We start from the raw sequence: 23,166 nt of genomic DNA, 5'->3' as shown, positions 1-23,166 counted from the left end.
GTACCTACGTGGACCGCGACACCGTCAGCGGTGACTAACCATCCCTTCATATCATCATACTATTACTCGCAGATGTACTGTTCCGGTACTGTGTTCTATCGGTCTTTCAGCCTTGTGGTTATGCATGTCGGTATGTTACACATTCCATGGTTGGTGGTATCCTATTTATTTGTACCTCCAAGATGTTATGAATGTCGTTGAACTATCTATCATATTTGCAGATATCGCTGAATCATCTATATCACCATATATCCCTCTATTGCCCTTTCTATCTGTATTATATATATGCATATGTGTACATATATATATATATCTATATATATATCTATATATATATATATATATATATATATATATATATATATATATATATATATATATATATATATATATATATATATATATATATATATATATATATATATATATATCTATATCTGGCGGGGAACGTGACAGGCACACAGCACCACCATATGCTGTAAGACTCATGTACTGTTCAGGTGTTGGCATTCCATGTGGCACTGGCTGTTGTGTTTACAATGTTTGAGGGCTGCCTATGTAGGAGTCACACATTGGGCCACCTATACATTACAATTTACAGGTGGTCATGTTTGTGTACCATCCATTTTACTGTGTGTGCAGGTGGAGAGGTGTCAATCCGTAGTGGCCTACATGGTCAGTGTATGTGCTATACGTTCCCTCTTTGCCAAGGTGTAGGCATATTGGGCACGCCTCCGTCTGCCTACTGGGGCTGGCACAGTGTGTTCATGGTCTGAATCCCTCTGTGCTTGTACTGGCCTTGGCAATTGCAGTGGGCTATGAGGGCCTTCACCATTTTGTCCCTGCTGCAGCTGCTTCCGCAGGATCATATTATGTAGCATGGCACATACTATGACGATGTGGGCACATGTGCCTGGAGAGTACTGCAAGGCTCCACCAGATGTATCCAAGCATGGAACCGTGATTTCAGCATCGAACACATGCTCTATGATGATTCTGGTTTGTGCGTGTGCCTCATTATGGCGTTCTTGCATGGGTGTGTGTGCATTTCTGATGGGAGTCATCATCCACGGCTCCAGTGCATAGCCAGCATCCCACGAGATGGCCATGTGGGATGTCCCCTGACAAATACCTGATACAGCTGTGAGGCATGCCAGATATGGGAGTCATGGTAGCTTCCAGGGCTGCCAGCACGCACATCCATGATAATGCCCTGGGCATTGCACCACGACCTGGCAGTTGATGGAGTGGAATCCCTTGCGGTTTATGTAGCGCATACCCTGCTCATCGGGTGGTGACTTGATTTGTATGTGCGTGCAGTCTATCGCACCCAGTACCTCCGGGTATTGTGCCACATGGTGGAAGTGATGCATATTGCTGGCCAACTCCTCCTGAGTTCTGGGGAAGTATATCTGCTCATTGGCATGTGGTAACATGGCATCCAGGAAATGGTGTAGTACCCCGGATGCTGATGCCTATGAGATACCCATTATATCTCCAGTTGGCCTTTGAAAGGTACCTCTGGCCAGTATTCGCAGGCTTACACATACCTTCGTGTCCACTGGTATGGGTTCCCATCTGTTGTTTCTGGTTCTCAGGCGTGGCTGGCACAGCTCCACTATTTGCTGTAAGATGTCCCTGTCCACCCTGTAATGCTCTACTATCTCCAGGTCATGTAGACCCTGGTAGGTTACCCTTGGTCTGAACACTCTCCTTCTCCTCCGAGGCCTGCGGTGGTTGTCGGCATCATCCTCCACAACACCGTCAGTCTCTAACACATGCTGATGAATCACAGCTATGGCAGCTCCCAACATGTACATTTTAAAAGTTCCCGTGTGTTTACACCTATGGTGCGGTGTTTGGGAATACACAGGTGTGTGTTGGGTGCTTACACACTTTATACTATTGTGCTGTGAACACCGATGATGTCATAGGGTGTGTATGTACATCTGTAGCTACAGGTTATGTTATGTGTTTTACTGCCGGAACTACTGGTGCCTTTGGTGTTGAATTACATTTGCCTGCTGTGGATTACCTCTTGACCTTCCCTTTACATTTCTGCATGTTGCACCTACCATTTTCTGGCATGCATCCTGCAGCCTACTTTCATTTGTGCTTTCCTGGACCTGGCATAACTTGCGTTATGTGTGCTACTGCTGGTCTGCTGTTGGTTTGCTTTGCTCTGCTGTGTCAGGTCTCCTATCTTTGCAATCCAATACCTCCCCTCCTTTCTTTGCATTCACATGCCTCCCCTATCCTGTTTTGCTGGTTTCTGCAAGTGGACTTGTCAGCTGCCGTCGATTGGCCTTTGTGGGTTGATTGGTGTTGATTGCTCAATAGTACTCCAATTACCCTACTTCCGCATTTCCTTTTCTTCCCCTGACCTTCCTGTTTCTGCTATTGTTTGTGGCGCATGCGTCCGATTACTGGGTTTCGGGCACGTTTTCATCCTTGTACACATGCGCTTTTGGCCACCATGTGTGCTCTTAGCTAAACGATTCCTTCCCACCCCTATCCTGCAGCTTTGCTTAGCAACGGACAGGCCAGATTTACAATGCTCCAATGTGCTTAGTGCTACAGTGGCACACCCCTCTGCTGATGTCATGTATCTCCTCTGAGCCACTCCTCGGTGTTATACGCTACGTATAGTACAACCTTCCTCTGGCGGGACATTTGCGATTCAGTATTATCTGCCTCATTTGCATGGCATTGACTACTAATTCAGTTACCGCGCTGAACACTATCGCAAGCCCTTAGCAACCCTTGCACCTTGGTTGTGGTGTTCCATGCCTACCATTGTGTGTTATGCTGTAAACCTGATTTCTATTACATTGCGATTTTATGACATTTTATATTATTTCTTTATGTTACAGCTTCCACACACATGCCCTGTGGTTCTGCTGTGTGTTACTGTGGACATGACATTAAATGTTGTTATTTACGTGTTGTGCATCTTTTCTTATGCCATTGGCTGTGTATTTCGCCATTGGCATATGTTCACGTTGTGATACCTGGGTCTGGCCCTCTTCCATAGCTCCGATGTTATGTTTGGGAAAATGTAAACCGTGTTTTTTGGTTTACATTTCCGTGGGCTTACGCTACGCCTGCACCACTTCATGAATCGCTATATGCCTTCATTTGCATGGTGCAACACTGCACATGGGGTGATTTGCATACCTACACCGGGGGCTGCACATATCTGGTGTACGCCGGTAGTGCACTTGGAATTAGATCATACCTGAATCGCTCGGCGGCCATATTTGGCGTTATAACGCCTACGCTATGCGTGCACCTGGTGCAAGCTTCATGAATCTCGGGGTGTATTTATTAATGGTAAAATTATTACCTGTGGCCATGATATGTGCACAAATAGAACATCTGCCACATTTAAAATTACCAATAGTACTATAAGTCTCTAAAACATTCGAGTTAGAGCATCTTTCGAATATATCCTTGAATGCACAATCTTTGCTAAAAACAAATTTAGGGCTGGAACCCCATTCAATACCAGTGTTGTTATTCAGGTGTAAAATACCCCAGTTCTTTTTAATCATATTAACCAACCATTCTGAATCACCGTTAAAGGTTGAAACAAACAAAAAGGACATTCCCCCAGCCTATCCTTACTCACAGAATGAATTGTTTGCTGCACTACGTTATGATTACCAAGAGTAGGTGTATATATACCTGAATCCCTTTTATGTTTAATTTCAAAAGGTAATTCCGTACATAAATCCCTTGGGTACCCCCTGTTCGTAAAGAGTCCTATCATATAATTCAACTCATCCACAAACCCTTGGTTATCACTAACCATCCGAGCAGCTCTGACCATTTGGCCTTTTATTATTCCTCTTTTTGGATGATTAGGATGCCAACTATTATATTGCAAATACGAATTTGAAAAAGTAACCTTCCTATATATACTAGATTTGATATTCATGGAAGCTCTATCCAATGTCAATCTTACATCTAAATAGGTGATAGTATCCAAACTATACTCATAAGTAAATTTTAAAAATTCAACCGTATTATTAATATAACTGATAAAATTTACCAACTTATCAATCTCACCCTCCCACACAATAAAAATGTCATCCAGATATTGTGTATACATCCTAATACTATCAAAATACACACTGTCAAACACACACTGTTGTTCCCAAAAAGCCATGATATAATTTGCATAAGTGGGGGCACAAGCGGCCCCCATGGCTACTCCAGTACATTGTTTAAAATAGTGCCCTTCAAAAAACATATAATTGTTAGTTAACACTGCTTCCATCAATCTAATATATGTATTAATCTTATCTTGTTCATACACACCCGTGGACCATAACTGATGTTGTAACCAAGTAAGACCCACTTCATGTGCGATGACTGTAAACAAATTGCACACATCTATGGTCAAAAAAACAATGTCATTATTCACCTTAATATCCCTAACCTTCTGTAAAAAATCCCAAGAATCCTTAGAAATATAAGGAAAAGATTTTAATCCTTGTTTCATATGGTAGTCAAGAAATTGACTAATAAAGCAAGTTTTACTACGCTTTCCATTAACTATGGGTCTAAAAGTAACATTATCTAATCCCTTATGGATTTTTGGAATCCCAAAAATATTACTGATTATTGGGTGTGCATTAGACATGAATTCAAATTCCTTTTCAGTTATTTCTCCTTGATACAACATATCATCTAACATAAGATCTAATTTTTTCAAAGCAATATTAATTTCATTCAAACTAACTTGGGTATATGCATCATCATGTAACATAGACATCATAATGTTCACATAATCATTATTGTCTACAATCACTACCCCATTGCCTTTGTCCAGCTTCATTATTCAAATATTATCAATACTTAATATCTCTTTGAGTAATTTTGTCTCATTATCAGTCAAGTTAACTGGTGTGTACCTAAAATGTTGTTTAAAATACTCCCTAATCTCCATTTCACACATTTTTTTCAAATAATTCTACCAACGTATTCATGGGTGGATTAAATGTACTAGGTTTTGACAAGGTTCCTTGTTTTTCTATACCACTCTTGTTACCAAAAAAGGCCCTTAAATTCATTTTGCGCACAAATAATTTCAAGTCTATAATCGTATCCACCAAATTTCCTTTTCTACAAGGTACATATGTAAAGCCCTTGGAAAAGAAATCCACATGCTCCTCACGAAAAACATAATGAGAATAATTATATAATTTAAAATCATGTACTTGATTTTGTAACACATGAGGATGACTTAAAAGTCCACTTTGTGATTGTACCCCTGCCTCATCACTTAAATCTAACATATTAGATAAACTAATATTAGTGTTATTCAAATCAATAGTCGCTTCGTTTGAAGCGAACACATAATCATGTGGCTGTGCTTGTAAATTTCCGATCACAAAATTCACCCCCCCATATGTTTGATTGTGAGTACAAAAATCAGGATTTGACCCATCAACCAACAACATACAATTTAAATTATAATTGTCCAAGTTAGAACATTCAACAATCCCATAATCAGCACAATCATTTGGCATTTCAGTCTGATGTTCTGAAACCCCTTCCAAAAATAAAGCGTCTTTGGACAGTGAAGAAACATATTCTTCTTGAACCGGATATATAGTTAGATCTAACAGCAAATCCCGGTCTTCCCCAATATTCGAAATGCATTGCAAATCAAAGTCATTATCCAGTTCTAAAAAAACATTTTCTTTGTTACAAGCTACTGAATAAGAATCTACGACACAATTTTTTTCACTTTCATTATCCTTGGAATCAAAAAATACATCCAGACTGATATTGGTTGCTGGCACAACCGCGCCGGTACCAATGTTATTGTCACACTCAGTCTCAAAAAAGCACATATAAGCAGAAGTATGATGATCCATAGTTCCATTTAATGAAATTACCTCACTCTCCATGCACCTTCTTGTGGCTTCACCGGATGGTTCCAAACTTTTGGTCGTGCTCTAGTCTGAACAAACTCTCTCCCCTCGTACGATTCCTCCCTGTTCTGGATTTTCTCTGAGTGCCTTGGCCCATCCGCTAAAGGGCTCTCCGCCCTATTATGGTGAATTTTATTGTCTGCTACTGTGACGTTGCCATCTTCTCCATCCTGATTGGTCTAATTAGCTTTAACACCACGCCCCCTCTGATTCCCTTTGGATTGCAGATAAACAGTATCTAATTTATATGCTGAAATGTCCCGATCTAACTTAGACAGTTTTTTATTAAAGATAAAGTCACAACTCTTATCCACTTTATTGACAATATTTATATAGTTAGTATAAAATTGATCAAACATCAAATCCTTTGTAATACTATCATTCATCCGTTCCAATTCCTGTAAAAACTCATCAGTTTTGGCCTGATTATATTTAACCATGATACTCATAATGTCCAAACTGGTTTTGTTAAAAAGTTTATGCAACTCATTAGTCATGTCCAAATTACCAGCAACTCCGTTAGGGTATCTCCAGACTCGTAAGCCCTTCGGCACAAGCCCCAACTCAATATTTCTGAGTAAATAACTATTTTCAAGTTGTGTCTTTTTAGTTTAAACAATTTGGTCTCAAAAACCTTAAGTTGTTCACTCAAAGTCTGATGGGCATGATTACTATGTCTCTCATTCCGGTTCATAAGTTGAAAATTGAACACATTGTTTTTCCATCTCTCACTACTATAACCAAGAGGGTTTCCTCCACTTAAAACCTGTGGTGTGTGATTATTGTCTTTCCTTACAGCACTCGTACCACTATTATCACTAGAATGATCCAGGGATACCACCCTAGGTGTAGCATGCGTAAGCGGTAAACCCAAGCTTCCAGTATCGCTGATACCCAATTCAAAGGTACGTCCTTCGGACAGCAACTTGATTTGAGCAGTATGTTCTTTCAATTGCTCATGAATTTGAAGCAATAAATTCTTGATATCGGCATCGGAACCTCCGCTCTCCATAATCCACACAAAGACAAACCAAGGAAAAGGAACACTAAGAAAATCCAAAGGAAAACGTGGTCCAAAACCGAAAATAATTTATTCAATAAAACAATGAATTAAAACAAACAGAATTATTGACCTAGGTTTCGTCCTTGTTAAAGACTTCTTCAGAATACATACCAAATCCATACTAACCTATTTATATTAACACAAGCCACACCCCTTAATGAAACAATTAAATCTTAAAATTCACTTCTTATACAGAATAGGGTCACCACAGCAGAACTCCGGTCTGCTAATGATTGGCAGTAGATTTTTATGGTGCCGAGGTGCCAGCTCGACGCCCAACCTTCAACGAAGGCACACCCATTTACGCATGTCTTTCGAATGCCACTTGACTGCAGGGAGGACATGCGGACTCCACACAGAAGGCACTCCAGCCGAGAATTGAATGGGAGAACCTCTTGCTGTGAGGTGGCAACGCTACCGCTGCACCACCGTGGCTTCATCTTACACTATTGCAAATAATAAACTAAAAATCTCAACACAGGCAGAAAAACTTAGAAGATACACAGATAAATATCAAGGAAAAGTGCAAAATAAACATTTTACTGATGACCCTAAAAAGTTCTATAGAGAATTGGGAGGCAAGTAAAAGGAATTGAAAGACCATCCAAAAAAGAAGAAATAGATACATTTTGGAGAAATATCTATGAAGATCCTGGGGAACATAACAAAGAAGTTAAATGGACAGAAGAAGTAAAAGAAAGAATAATAAGTTCAAAGGTACAGGATATGAAAAGGGATAAAGTAACGGCCAGAGAGATTGAGATAAAGTTAAGATAAGCCTCAAACAGGAAAACCCCAGGCTCAGATGCAGTACCTAACTCTGGCTAAAAGTGTTAACATCTTTGCACAAAAATTTAGCCATGAGTAAGAACTATTTATATGCGCACCCCGAACAGACACCAACCTGGTTAACAACAGCAAAAACAATGCTCCTACTTAAGAGTGAACCTGCAAGTCATCCTAAAAATTATAAACCAATAACTTGCCTTTCAATGATGCATAAACTATACACTGGAATTTATGCCAACAGAGTTTATAGTTATTTAGAAAAAAATTCAATCATGGCAATAGAACAAGAGGGTTATAAAAGAAAGTCATATGGAACAAAGGACCATCTGTTGCTAAATAAAGTCATAATGGAGAACTGTAAAAAGGGGAAGAATCTAAGTATGTCATGGATTGACTACAAAAAAGCATTTGATATTATCTCACATTCATGGATAAAAGAGTGCTTAAAATGTATAAGATACACCCTGCACTGATCGACTGCATTACAGTGACCATGAAACAGTGGCAGACCACTTTGCAATTAAGCCACGATAAAGGACAAATTACTATTCCAGGGATAAAAATTCAAAGAGGGATATTCCAGGGTGACTCCCTGTCACCGCTGCTATTCTATCTTGCCCTTAACCCTTTAAGCTGTCTACTTAACAGCTTAGGCCATGACTATAAATTGGCTCCTAGAAAACAACAAGGTGTAAAGACCTCTCATCTTCTCTTTGTTGATGATTTAAAACTGTATAGCTCATCAGATGAGGAATTGAAAGCACAATTGCAAGTAGTCAAAACCTTTTGAGAAGATATAAGAATGTTATTTGGGCTTGATAAATGTGCAAAAGCAACCTTCAAAGCAGGAAAATTGCAGCACCAAGAAGACATCAGTTTGGAACAAGAATCTGCTATAAAAGAACTTGAGCTAGAGGGAGTGCATAAATATCTGGGAACTGATAAAGGGTCAACAATAAAACAAGAACAAATGTGAATAAATCTTAGTAAGAAGTATTTTAAAAGACTTAAATTAATCTGAAAATAGCATTGACATCTAGGAACAAAATTCAAGCTATAAATCAAATTGCTCTTCCTATCCTAACTTATAGTTTTAGAGTGACTGACTGCCCCCAAAATGTGTTGGACAGATTAGCCAGGAAAACAAGAAGGATGCTTCATGCTCACCAAATGATTTATAAAAATCAGTGCATACCAAGAGTATATATTCCCTGTTCCGAAGGCGGTATGGTCCTCCTTGAAATCAATTACATGTATAGATCTGCAATTGTGCAACTGCACACATATCTGCTAACCTCACAAGACCCAAATATAGTGAAAGTTTTGAAACATGAGGAAAATAAATTTAAATGAAAAATCAAACCAGAAATATCAAAGGCAACTGTGAAAAACACCAACACAGTAGGAAAAACAGTTTATTAAGCGCTTGCATCCGCCAAATGGCTGGACTTCCTCAGAATACAAACCAGACACTGAGCAAGCATGAGGAAAATAAATCTAAGATGGCTTCCTTGCTTAGTCTAGCAGAAACATATCGCCATCAAGTGGGAATGGAAATCAAACCCGAAGTAGATAAAAATCAGGCAGCAACTAAATGTGCCAAAAAACAAAAGAAAGAATATAAGGTGAAGGATCAGATGAGAAGGCAAGAAATGTGGAAAATGCATAAATATGGTTTCAAATATACAAGAACATCATGTTGATCAGGACTGAACACAGGAATGGTTAAGGAGAGGTGAATTCAAACCAAAAGACGAAAGGTTAATATTAGTGGCTCAAGACAGTGGGCTACATACAGGTTGGTTTACAAAGTCCATTTAACATATGGGAGAAACAGACAAATGTAGGTTTTGTAAAACAGAATTGGAAACAGTTGCACACCTTGCTGCTGGATGTGACATACTAATGGTAGAACGATTGTATACTGAAAGGCACAAAAATGTGGCAAGACTGTTGCATTGGGGATTGCGCAAACATTATGGTACTGAAGTGGCTGAAAACCACTGAAACGCGAACCACAAAGTATCATGGAAAATGTTGAAGTTTATATCACATGGGATCACCCATTACCCACAGTTCAACAGATAGATGCGAGAAAACCAGATATTGCGGTGCATGAAAAGAGGACAAAAGTAGCATTGATCATTGAGATTGCTCACCCAGTGACTACAGTGTCTTGTGTACAGAGAGACACAGTCATAAAATATCAAGCTTTGCAGGCAGAAATGAGAGTAATGTGGATGAAAGATACCAGACAGTTCCAATAGAAGTAGGAGCAATGGGTCTTATAAAAAGAATCTACAGTTGTATTTAGATATGTTACTAGTACATGTATCTCTGTAGCAATTGCAGAACAAGTCATTACTGGGCACATGGCGGGTGCTGAGAAGAGCACTTTGGCTGACATCAAGATTGAAACAATACTAATTTCATGAACTTTAAATGTATTTTGACTTAGGAATGGGGTATATTCCCTTCATGGTATTAGAAACCCAAAAGATTTGGAGAAATTAAAAAACAATAGCTAAAAGGAGATGTATCATGGACATGAGTTGACTCACAAGAGCTAAACAGATATGTATCATGGACATGGAGTGAATCCCATGACCTAAGAGGGATGTATCATGGACATGAGGTGACTCCCTAGAGCTAAACAATATTTATCATAGATATGAGGTGACTCTCAAAATCTAAAGGGAAATATATCATGGACATGCAGTGACTCCCAAAAGCTGCAGAGAGACTTACATGGACAAAAGAAGACTCCCAAGAGCTAAAGACAGTTGTATCATGGATGTTCCATAGAAACGGGGTGACTCTCAAAGTTAAATGGAGCTGTATCATGGACATGAGGTGACTCCCAAATGCTAAAGAGAGATGTACCATGGACATGAGGTGACTCCCAAGAGATGCATAGAGATGCATCAAGGACATTGGGTGACTACAAAGAGCTAAAGGGACAGGTATCATGGACAAGGGGTGACTCCCAAGAGCTACAGGCAAATACATCATGGTCACAGGTGACCCACAAGAGCTAAACAGAGAGATGCACCATTGACACAGGGTGACTACGAAAAGCTACATAGAGCTGTATCATTGACATGGGGTGACTCCCAAAAGCTACAGAGAGATATATCATGGATACAGCATGACTCCCAAGAGGTAAAGGAAGATGTACCATGGAAATGATGTGACTCCCAAAAGCTAAAGAGAAATGTATCATGAACATGAGATGACTCCCAAGAGATAAAGGGAGATGCATCATGGACATAAAGTAACTCCAAAGAGATAAAGGGAGATGCATCATATACATGAGATGACTCCAAAGACCTCAACGAGATGTATCAAGCATATAGGCTACTTCCAAGAGCTAAAGAGAGAAATGTATCATGGATACAGGGTGACTACCAAGAGCTTAAGGGAGATGTATCATGGACACAGGATGACTCCCAAGAGCTTAAGGGAGATGTATCATGGGCACAGGATGACTCACAAGAGCTTAAGGGAGATGTATCATGGACAAGGGGTGACTCTCAAGGACTATAGAGAGATATATTATGGACAAATGGTGACTTCCAACAGCTAAAGAGAAAGCGAGAGAGAGATGTATCATGGACATGAGGTGACTACCAAGAGCTAAAAGGAGTTTATCATAGACATGGGTGACTTTCAAGACCTAACAGGAGATGTATCATGGACATGGGGAGACTTCCAAGAGCTAAAGGGAGATGTATCCTGGAAATGATGTGACTCCCAAGAGCTAAAGTGAGAGATGTATCTTGAACATGAGTTGACTCCCAAAAGCTAAACAGGGATGTATTGTGGGCATGAGATGACTTCCATGAGTTACACAGAGATGCACCATAGACATGGGGTGACTCCCAAGAAGTAAAGAGAAATGTATCATGGAGATGAGGTGTCTCCCAAGAGCTAAAGAAAGATATATCATGGACATATGGTGACTCCCAAGAGCTGCAGAGAGTTGTACCATGGACATGAGGTGACTCCCAAGAGCTAAAGAGAGGCACATCATGGAAACGGGGGGACTCCCAAGAGATAAAGGGAGAGCTGCATCAGGGAGACAGGGTGACTCCCAAGAACTACAGAGAGATGCATCATGGACAGGAGACAGAGAGATGCATCATGGACATGAGGTGACTTCCAAGAGCTATAGAGAGATGTAGCATGGGCATGGGGTGGCTCCCAAGAACTACAGAGAGATTTTTCATAGACACGAAGTGACTCCCAATAGCTACAGAGAGCTACAGAGAGATGTATCATGGACACAGGGTGACAGCCACAAGCTAAAGAGAAAGATATATCATGGACATGAGGTGACTTCCAAGAGCTAAAGGGAGATGTATTATGGACAAGGGGTGACTCCCAAGAGCTAAAGAGAGAGAGCTGCATCAGGGATACAGGGTGACTCAAGAAGTGCAAATGGATGTATCATGGACATGGGGTGACAATAATTTAACAGTTATAGAGAAATTTTAGACAGTTTATAGAGAAATTAAAGTTGGTTTAATACAAACATGAATTGTAATATGAAATATGTGAGAGAACAACATACTTATGCTATATTTAAAGAGAAAGCTGGGGAGAGAAACTGATAGAAGTAAGGAAGTGAGTGAAGAAGGGAGAGTAAGGAGGTGTAAGGTATGAATAGGCATTTCTCCACACTTAGGGATCTAGTTTATCCTGGTGTTGAGCAAGAACAGAGCCAGCTTTTGGCAAATATGTCTTTCAGAAAGGTTTTGAAGGATGGGACGAAGGGTATTGACCTGATGGAGAGAGATAAGGAGTTCCAGGCCTTAGCACCATGGTGCAAGTATAGACATTGCCCAGCAGATTTGAGAGGTTTGTGGACAGACAGGAGTTTTTGGTCATTGGATGATAATAACTGACCAGGAACATGATTGTGTAGAATGTTATTTAGTGCTGGGCAAGCAGATGAATTCTGGATAATGTTTACAGGTGGTAAAAAGTTGTGTATATCTTAGCTGATGGGGTAGTTCTAAACAATTTAGGATTTTTAGTCTTATACATTGGTGGATTCTGAAAGGGGTATTTGCTGCAAATTTAGCAACTTTGTTAAAACATTGTTCAAGTTTTGATTTTTGTTATGACAGAACGTTTGTTAGGTTGGGACCACCATAAAGAAGGGTGGGGAAGACATACATAGTGGCAAGTGCGGCTTTAGTTGTAGCAATGAGAACGTTTTTTGTTGTATAAAGCATCCCTCATTTTGATGAATTTTTCTTATGCAATTTTTTATATGCACGTCAAATTTAAGATTATCATCAACTATAATCCCTAATAATTTGCTATGAGATGTAACTTCAATGGTTGTATTCATACCAGAGGATTTGAGAAAAAGAGTAGTAGCAGTAGCAGTAGCAGTAGTAGTAGTAGCAGTAGCAGTAGCAGTAGCAGTAGCAGTAGTAGTAGTAGCAGTAGCAGTATCAGTAGCAGTAGCAGTAGTAGTAGCAGTAGCAGTAGCAGTAGCAGTAGCAGTAGCAGTAGCAGTAGTAGTAGTAGTAGTAGTAGTAGCAGTAGCAGTAGTAGTAGTAGTAGTAGCAGTAGCAGTAGTAGTAGTAGTAGTGGTAGTGGTAGTGGTAGTGGTAGTAGTAGTAGCAGTAGCAGTAGCAGTAGCAGCAGTAGTAGTAGTAGTAGCAGCAGTAGCAGTAACAGTAGTAGTTTTTTTTTTTTTTTAGGGTTGAGCTTGAGTTGAATATTACAAAGCCATGTTTCATTTTCTGTTAAAGCTTCCTGAATATTTTTTGTAGGTGTGTGATGTTGTCAGATGTGCAAATGAGTGTGGAATAATTTTTAAAAATATTTTATTGAGATTGAAAGTGCATTTTAACAGCGGAGTTCCTGTTCTCTTGGTTGCTTGCTGTATTTTCTTTAAATTGTTTATTAAACCTGATAAAAGGTCAATCCTGCTTAACGTATGAAATTCAATGATTGAATCAGGCACTTAAACAGGTCGTTGAAGCTGTAGAGTGAAATGACATGATTCTGTCACAAAACAGGACTTTAATGCTTTGTTGATACAACCTGATATTACATCATAGCTAGTACTTTACATGCCTGTGTAACTACTACTATAAATAACTTTGTTCTTACACCTCCAAAACTGTATACTCAATAACTATGTAGGTTTTCACTCTTTTGCTTATATTACTTTTGTAACTTGTTTTGTAACGCTATGAATTTTGCTTGTGAATCTCAATTTTTTTTATCTGTGCTAAACAGCTTTTCTCCCTAGGCCTCCACTGAAAATGGGCTTGCACCCAGTCGGACCATCCCGGTAAAGAAATGTAACATAAATAAATAAATAACAAAGTTAGCATTTTTGGAAAAGGAGTACATTTTTTTATACAAGAAGCATCTTTATGGAACTATTACTTACAACATAGACAATCATATATTTATATAAGTGAAAACAAACCATATTGACATATTTTCAGCTGCAAACATTATGCATCAAATATAATCTATGCAAACATTATACATCACATACAGTTGAATCTTGTTATAATGGGCTTAGTTATAATGGAGATTTGGCTATAGTGGAGAAGGTCTACAGGACCTGGCTGCACACTCACATTAATATGAAGAAAAGGCTTTGGTTATAACAAACTAGCTTATAAGGGAATTTCGCTTATACTGGACTGCTAATAGGCTTGTCTTATTCGCTTATAGCGGAATACGCATTTGCATCATTTACATGTGTGAACTGTTTTTTATGAAATGGCAGAGAACTCAGCTAGTTCAAAGAGGAGTTAAATAACTCGAGTTAAAACATGATATTGTCATTTTAATAGAAAACAAAAACAAAGCACAGGCTGACTCATATGTGACTATGGTCTTAGTAAGTCGACAGTTAGTGATATTTGTATTTACTGTGGGAAATACAAATCCTCCAGGCAGTTTGCTGACAGTAGCAAGAAAATGCAGCCATCTACATATGATGACATCGAAGATGCTCTTTTCCTCTGGTTAAAGCCAGCATGTTCAGCTGGTGCACCTGTGTCTGGTACAATATTAAAAGAGAAGGTGGCTAGTTTTGCCCATGAACTTGGTCACAGAGACTTTAACTGCAGTGATGGCTGGTTGGATCTGTTTAAGAAATGCCAGCTGTTATCTTCCACATTCTGAGTGAAGAATTGGGGTCTGTACTGCAAGAATTGACCAAGGACTGTCTGCAAAATAAACTGCCACAACTGCTAGGCCAATATGATGAACATAACATCTTCAATGCTGACAAAACTGGTTTGTTCTTTAAGATGTTGCCGGATCACACGATGACATTCAAAGGAGACACCTGCCATGGCGGCAAGAGACATAAAGAGTGTCTTACTTTATTGTTTGCTGTGAATATGTATGGATCTGAAAAGCTACAGCTGTTAGCCATCAATAAGTCTGCCAACCCATGCTGTTTCAAGGGTGTGAAGTCAGTACAATTGCAGTACATAAGCAACCACAAAGCACAGGTGACTGGCAGTCTGTTCAGCAAGTGGTTGATAGGATTGGACAGAAAATTTGTGAAGGAAAAATGGCATGCACTCATGATCATTGATAACTGTAGTGCACATGATCCAGCTGGTACTGATGATCATTGATAACTGTAGTGCACATGATCCAGCTGGTACTGATGATCATTGATAACCGTAGTGCACATGATCCAGCTGGTACTGATGATCATTGATAACTGTAGTGCACATGATCCAGGTGGTACTGATGATCGTTGATAACCGTAGTGCACATGATCCAGCTGGTACTGATGATCATTGATAACTGTAGTGCTCATGATGCAGCTGGTACTGATGACCATTGATAACTGTAGTGCTCATGATCCAGCTGGTACTGATGATCATTGATAACTGTAGTGCACATGATCCAGCTGGTACTGATGATCATTGATAACTGTAGTGCACATGATCCAGCTGGTACTGATGATCATTGATAACCATAGTGCACATGATCCAGCTGGTACTGATGATCATTGATAACTGTAGTGCACATGATCCAGCTGGTACTGATGATCGTTGATAACCGTAGTGCACATGATCCAGCTGGTACTGATGATCATTGATAACCGTAGTGCACATGATCCAGCTGGTACTGATGATCATTGATAACTGTAGTGCACATGATCCAGGTGGTACTGATGATCATTGATAACTGTAGTGCTCATGATGCAGCTGGTACTGATGACCATTGATAACTGTAGTGCACATGATCCAGGTGGTACTGATGATCATTGATAACTGTAGTGCACATGATGCAGCTGGTACTGATGATCATTGATAACTGTAGTGCACATGATCCAGGTGGTACTGATGACCATTGATAACTGTAGTGCACATGATCCAGCTGGTACTGATGATCGTTGATAACCGTAGTGCACATGATCCAGGTGGTACTGATGACCATTGATAACCGTAGTGCACATGATCCAGGTGGTACTGATGACCATTGATAACCGTAGTGCACATGATCCAGCTGGTACTGATGATCGTTGATAACCGTAGTGCACATGATGCAGCTGGTACTGATGATCATTGATAACTGTAGTGCTCATGATGCAGCTGGTACTGATGACCATTGATAACTGTAGTGCACATGATCCAGCTGGTACTGATAATCGTTGATAACTGTAGTGCACATGATCCAGCTGGTACTAATAATCGTTGATAACTGTAGTGCACATGATCCAGCTGGTACTAATAATCGTTGATAACTGCAGTACACATGATCTAGCTGGTACTGATGATCGTTGATGACTGTAGTGCACATGATCCAGCTGGTACTGATAATCATTGATAACTGTAGTGCACATGATCCAGCTGGTACTGATGATCGTTGATGACTGTAGTGCACATGATCCAGATGATACTGATGATTGTTGATAACTGTAGTGCTCATGATCCGGCTGGTACTGATGATCATTGATAACTGTAGTGCACATGATCCAGCTGTTGTCCAACAACTTAAAACAATACAACTGGACTTTCTGCCACTCAGCTGTACCACCAGCTTCAGCCGTGTGACATGGGAATTATCCAGAACTTTACAGTTCTGTACAAAAAGTGACTTTTGGAGAAACTTGTCATGGAATACAAAAGTCTGTGCAGGTACAGTCAAGTGCAAAGGGAAGATGATGAATCCAAACAACCACAGCCAGCACTTCAAATCAGCAAGACCATTTATTTAATATTATTTCATTAAAGAACAGACCAGTTTGGGCAACTTCATGCCTTCATCAATGTTTAACAGACTGGTTTCGACAACGTCATGCCTTTATCAGTGTTTAACAGACCAATTTCTGTAACTTCATGCCTTCATCAGTGTTTAACAGACCAGTTTTGTAAACTTCATGCCTTCATCAGTGTTTAACAGACCGGTTTCGGCAACTTCATGCCTTCATCAGTGTTTAACAGACCGGTTACAGCAACTTCATGCCTTCATCAGTGTTTAGCACTGATGAAGGCATTGCGTCTTTCGGCTTTTCCCAGTTAGGGGTCGCCACAGCGGAACTCCGGTCCGCTAATGATTGGTAGTTGATTTTTACGTGCCGAGTTACCAGCCCTGATGCAAAACCTTCAATGAAGGTACGCCCATTCACACATGTCTCCATGCAGAAGATGCTCTAGCTGAGAATCGAACTGGACAGTGTCTTACTGTGAGGCGACAACGCTAATGCAGCACCACCACCACGAACACTGATGAAGGCATGAAGTTGCCAAAACTGGCCTGTTTCTTAATGAAACAATATTAAATAAATGGTTTTGCTGATATGAAGTGCTGGCTGCTGCTGTTGCTGCTTGCAAACTTGTCATGGCCATTGAGAACAGCCATCCAGACAGTTTTGCAGTTGATGTACTCCAGAGTCTGCATTGGTCATGTTCAGTTTGGGAAAATGACATAACAGCTACTACAGTCAGCAATTATTTTAAAAAGCCAGGGTTTGTCAAAAACGTTCAGCCCATGAATGATCATCCAGAACCATCTAGCTCTACAGCTGCCCCTGACTGTGACAACATTTTTGAATGACTGAAAGAACTGCATTTCCTGGACCAGAATACATCACTGGCAGAATTTCTTGTAGTTGATGGGTCCAGACAGTGCCTGTACTGACTGAGCAAGGACATTGTAGCAGAAGTTAAGGTGAAGTCTTCAGGTGTTGATTGTGCACATATGTCTATGTCACTGGTGATGATGAGGTTCCAGTGGCACCTCCACCATTAACACCTGAAGCAAGCATGGCATTGACAATGTTGCAAGGTTACATTGAACATAACACCAGTGACACAGCTCAGTCAGATGTCCTGCTGACTTGAATTGGCAAATTAGATGCATATGTGGCTAAAACAGCAGAAAGAAATGCAGTGGAGAAGAAACCAGCTGATTACTTTGCTTATCAGTAATACATTACAGTAATGCACATGTAGAAATATTATAGCATTTGTTGACAGTTTTGGACCCCTTGCCCTATCCATGTATCCAGAGTGGCCCTACCCTCCTCCCTTCTGTGTAGACATCATAAATGAATACCTCCATTGACCTACTGTACATGCTAAGATGCAGCATCATAGCAAGGAGCCCTGTAGGTATGCATTTGTGTGTGACAAGACCACCTCTGGATATAGTCTGAAGTTCATTATAGCAGGATTATACTGTATAATCTATACAGTCACTGTCAATCAAATATTTCAACAGCTCATTCAATTCCTGCCTTCCATTAAACCACATTCATCCTCCAAAACATTATTCTGCATGCATTCTTCCCACAATTCCCAGTTCTTTCCTGTGTAATTTGCTCCTACCATTTTCTAAAGATCTCACTTCCTGTTACTATATTCACTACTTCTAGTACTGTTGGTTTACACCATGATTTCCATGTTCTAGTAATTGCTTTTCTGGCAGCCACCAGAATTAAACTCAGCAAGGCTTTACTATGTCTAGGCAATGTTGATTCTGTATCACAGCTTAAAAAAGTCAATTCCATAGTTACACTAATTTGCTCACCCAGTAATTCTGGCAGAATAGTCTGCAGGGAATTTTAAAGTGTGTCAACTCATTACACCTAAACAATATGTTCCCATATACCTCTTTCCTCCCTGTCACACCTTTTGATCAAACAATTCTTTGAGGGACACTAACCATTTTCTTAACTCTTGTAACAGCTCCTGTGCTTACCGGCTATCACATGCAAACACTGCTGAGGTTACCTGACCTTGTTGTTATAAAACTCTTTAGTATTTTTTGTTAGGAGTATACATATTTTTTTTCAAATTTAGAATCTGCTTTTTGTGTGCAGTTTTCCTGTACACCCTACCATCCTCTGTAGGTATTACATCTTGTAGTACATGCATGAAATCTATTTCAAACCCAGGATATTAGAGAAAAACCATGGTAGGGCTCAGACAGATTAGAAAGCAAACGTGCCCTGCCTTTTATGTTACTGCTGAAATAGAAATATTGTTGCTGTAAACTAATCCCAGCCTTCCCTTATGAGAGAGAATTAAAAAAAAAAACAGCAGCACAACTTTGAAATAAGAATGGAGTTGTTGAAACTTCACAGGAAAACAGTGTGGTTGTTTAAAAATATTTTAGGTTACTAAAAGTCATGCAAGGTATTATTCAAGGTATTATACAAAACCTGCCCTGTATCTTTCAGCTTTTGATTGAAACCTGAAGCCACTACCACTTTCTAAACAGCTGTGAGCAGCAGACCTTTGTTACTTTCTGTTTAGTTTACCTGTCAGCCATGAATTTGCTGAACAGCAAAGAGAAGTGCTGTGGACAGACTGTGTGTGTGTGTGTGTGTGTGTGTGTGTGTGTGTGTGTGTGTGTGTGTGTGTGTGTGTGCGTGTGTGTCGGTTTGTGTGTGTGTGCCGGTTTGTGTGTGTGTGTGTGTGTGTGTGTGTCTCTGTCTCAGTCTGTGTGTTTGCAGATTAGAGGCTAGTGAAGCTTATTCCTCCTGAATTACTGGTTGTTTCTGAGCTCAGATTGTACAAGGTGCAACAATTATTATGTCTTATTACACATTTAACACAACCTTATTTAATTGTCTGAGGGAACTGATGATTTTTAACATCATACACCCCAGCATGAAAGTATTTCAAGGACAAAGCCAAGGAGGAACAAAGGGTGGTTTTAAGCGATACCGAATATTACTACAACAACAGCATTTACATTCATTTTCTGAAGTATAACAAGGCCGAAACTGTGTTAGTTGTAATCCTCAATTATTTGCTAGACCTTAACACCAAAACATTTATATGGGACAGACATGAACATACCTCTCAAGTGTACCTCACCAGGAGGAGTGTTCCTCATTTTGGGTCTCAAAAGTCCATGTTCCTGGCAGTTCCACTTTGAAAGGGTCTGTCAGAAAAATCAGTGTTAGGTATTTTTAACTTACATCCATGGTAAATAGTACAGAATCATATTACTTCGTCAAAATAAAAGTTGTAAAGTATTACATTTAACCATATGTGAGCATGCATAGTTTGCCCCTTTTTTTTCCACATTATGAGAGGTAGGGTTCCTCATTTTGGAGGTGGAAGGTTGACAGGTATGTAGAGGAAATTGTGTGAATGTTTTACAGAATCTGGTAACAGTTAACTTTTTTGTTGTTGGATTTTCAGAATAGTTTTATTTTCACCAGACTAAATGTAGCTGGCGATTAAACATTACTTCCGTTTAAATAAGGGACAAATGTGCCCCAGCTGCTGTTTTACACACACGCACGCACACACTTAGAGAGAAATTTAAATGTAAATTCTCTCTGGGCTGAGACAGAAATAAGCCACTTGTGATGTGTTCTACCCGGTTAGAAACTGGAATAAATAAATAACGAACAGTATTTCATTTCTAACACATGCAAATTTCAATCTAGTATTTCTGTAAACTACCATAATCTGAAAGGATGAACGTTCCAACTCATTATTCATGTGCTACTAGCCTCGGCCACGGACATTTAACCATCTGAGCTCTCAAAGAGATTTCTGGTGCTTTAAACATTGAACTGGGCACAACTTGTTGTTCCCTCCCTCAAAGGGGGTACAAAAAGCCGCAGCGAGTGATCTCTGTGCCCAACCTGGTGTCAAACGCACCATTTGTGCAGTCGATGAATGAGTTGAAGGCTTCTACAATGCGCCCTGAGATGGCCATTATCTAATTGCATAATTTAAAATGTTTATGATTTCTGTCTAGAAGGATATTAATTTTCGGATTGGAATATAAATCTCACAAAGGTGACTGACAAGATGCATGTAGAATCGTTACCCTCGGTGTAGGACTGCTTATCCAAACTGCAGCTAGAGTTTGGTAAGAGTCTGAAGGTGGTAAATGCCCTTATGTCTTACGAAGAAATTAGTTTCTAACTTTTCTCTGAGTATTGCAAAAATATGACGAAATGCCCCGATGTCTTAGGAGGACTAACTAATATCTAACGTTCCCCATGGTGCTGCAAAGCCCCCCGGCGGGAGAACCTTGTGTCTGGGACCCCTGTGCACAAATGGGAAAGGGGGCTCTGGATGGGTGGATGGATGACGCTATACCAGAATGTAGCACTACCCTAAACGATATAAATAAAAGAAACAATTACTATCCTATAACCGAGACTTTATTGGTAATTACGTGAAAATACTTTTTGCACATCCTTTGTCCTGGCTGCTACACAGACTTCAAGCAAAAGTGAAAAAAAAATGTCCCAGTTTCAACCTTATCCAAGCTGTCAGCTAAGCTGTGAGCAGCGGATGAAATGACAATCCTCATAACTAAGCTGTCTTAATTAAAAACAAGGCCCCTTTGTAATTATATGTGGGTATACATAATTCCAGCCCCAAAGCAATGCCCACGATTTACCCACCTTCACGATTTGCTTGCCAGGGTAGTCCTAATTCTTGACAGGCGCATACAGTTTGCAACTCATTCGACTCGAAATAGCGAAGGGACTTGATAAAAGGAACGAGAAAAGACCAATTAAATACACAAACATAGATTAGTTATCCTCTTCAAGAAGAGCCGTTGCTTCCTCATAGGTAGCAGGTATTTCTGCATCTGCCTTCATCCATGCCCAGAATTGCAGAGGTGAGATTCTGGGTCTCCTATCCTGTTATGCTTCCATGTGGCATCGTGATCCTCTGCAGTTACTTTGGTGGCACATAGTTTGCCTTGCAGCTTTTTGTTCCTTCCAGGACTCCTCCCTTCACAGCCCTACCTGCCCTACGTTAATTGCAGACAGACTGTACATCCTGTGGAGGGACAACCTCTTGTATTCATCCACAAGGGGGTCCCGGCGCATTCCCTACAAAATGTATTAATGTTTTTACTGCTATCTGGCACTGGATGTGTTATGTCCCTGCAGCAACCAATTTTATCCTTTTCTCAGTAATGAAGTTTAACCGCCTACTTGAATTCAGAATGTGTATCACGATTGACTTCATAACTATAAATGCATGTATTTTGTATTGAACAAATTCCACGTTAGCTGCATAACAACTTGGGAGCTTTGTATGAATGCACATCCTGATATAAATAACACGTTTGAAGCAGAGAACTTGCATAAGAGGCAGGAATGTATGACAACATATAGGAAATGGGTACAAATGAGGCAGATTTGGAGAAAGTTTTGTAATAAAGAATTGTTTATATGTTTCTAGTACAGCCAAATAAAGGGCAGTGATCTAGTAAAACTACCTGTAATGGTGATGTGGGTGAAATGAGACTGCTGAAAGCTGAAAAAGGGCAGAAAGGCTAGTAGTCTTGGAGGAGGGAATTAAGCCTTGGGTGACAAATATTGCTTTGTGTGGGAATTATAAAGGCTGTTTTTTAGAAGTAGTAAGGAGTTTTAAATGAATTTTAAATTATGTTCATAAAGGATTACTATGTGTGGGAACTGGGGTATGGGTTCTTGCAAGACAGGAATATAAACTTTAATTTATCAGAATGCAGGTCATACATACAGCTTAACTTCTTAGAGTAAGAAATCTGGACAAAGCCACAAATAATGGGGGGCAATGGCCTAAAAATAGGAACACTTTTAAATATTGCTCTTACAAGCGTAGAAAGGTAATAGAATAACAGGTTTTGCATTAGCATGAATTTTCTAAAGGATGTGCATCTGAAACTCAAATGTCTGCCATTATTGTCTGACTTCAGTCCACAATGATTTGCCAGTGATTTTCCAGAAAACCACAAATGTTATGTTGACCCTATCTCGCCTTCCTTCTTTCTGTTTGGGTTCGGAGCTGAACACGGCTCTGACTCAGCCCCATACTATAGCTCGAAAAGTCTTAACTGGCTCAAGGCTAACCCTTATCCCAACATGCCTAGTGGTAGCTACCC

General features: G+C 39.9%; 1 protein-coding gene across 1 annotated transcript in view; it reads right to left on the bottom strand.

Moving 5' to 3' along the window:
- Positions 1-21,987, bottom strand: part of SP6 (Sp6 transcription factor) — a 120,589-nt gene extending 98,602 nt beyond the window's left edge. The window contains exon 1 of the mRNA XM_044090609.1: positions 21,689-21,987. The gene's annotated coding sequence lies outside the window, so the exon portion shown is untranslated. The remainder of the gene's footprint in view (positions 1-21,688) is intronic.
- Between the last annotated feature and the right edge of the window lie 1,179 nt (positions 21,988-23,166).

Source organism: Protopterus annectens, chromosome 13.part0 (genome assembly GCF_019279795.1).
Source record: "Protopterus annectens isolate FY-2018-M chromosome 13.part0, PAN1.0, whole genome shotgun sequence".
In the NCBI taxonomy this organism is placed as follows: domain Eukaryota; kingdom Metazoa; phylum Chordata; order Ceratodontiformes; family Protopteridae; genus Protopterus; species Protopterus annectens.
The sequence above is the reverse complement of the archived record's forward strand: the minus strand, read 5'-3'. Positions and strand labels throughout refer to the sequence as shown.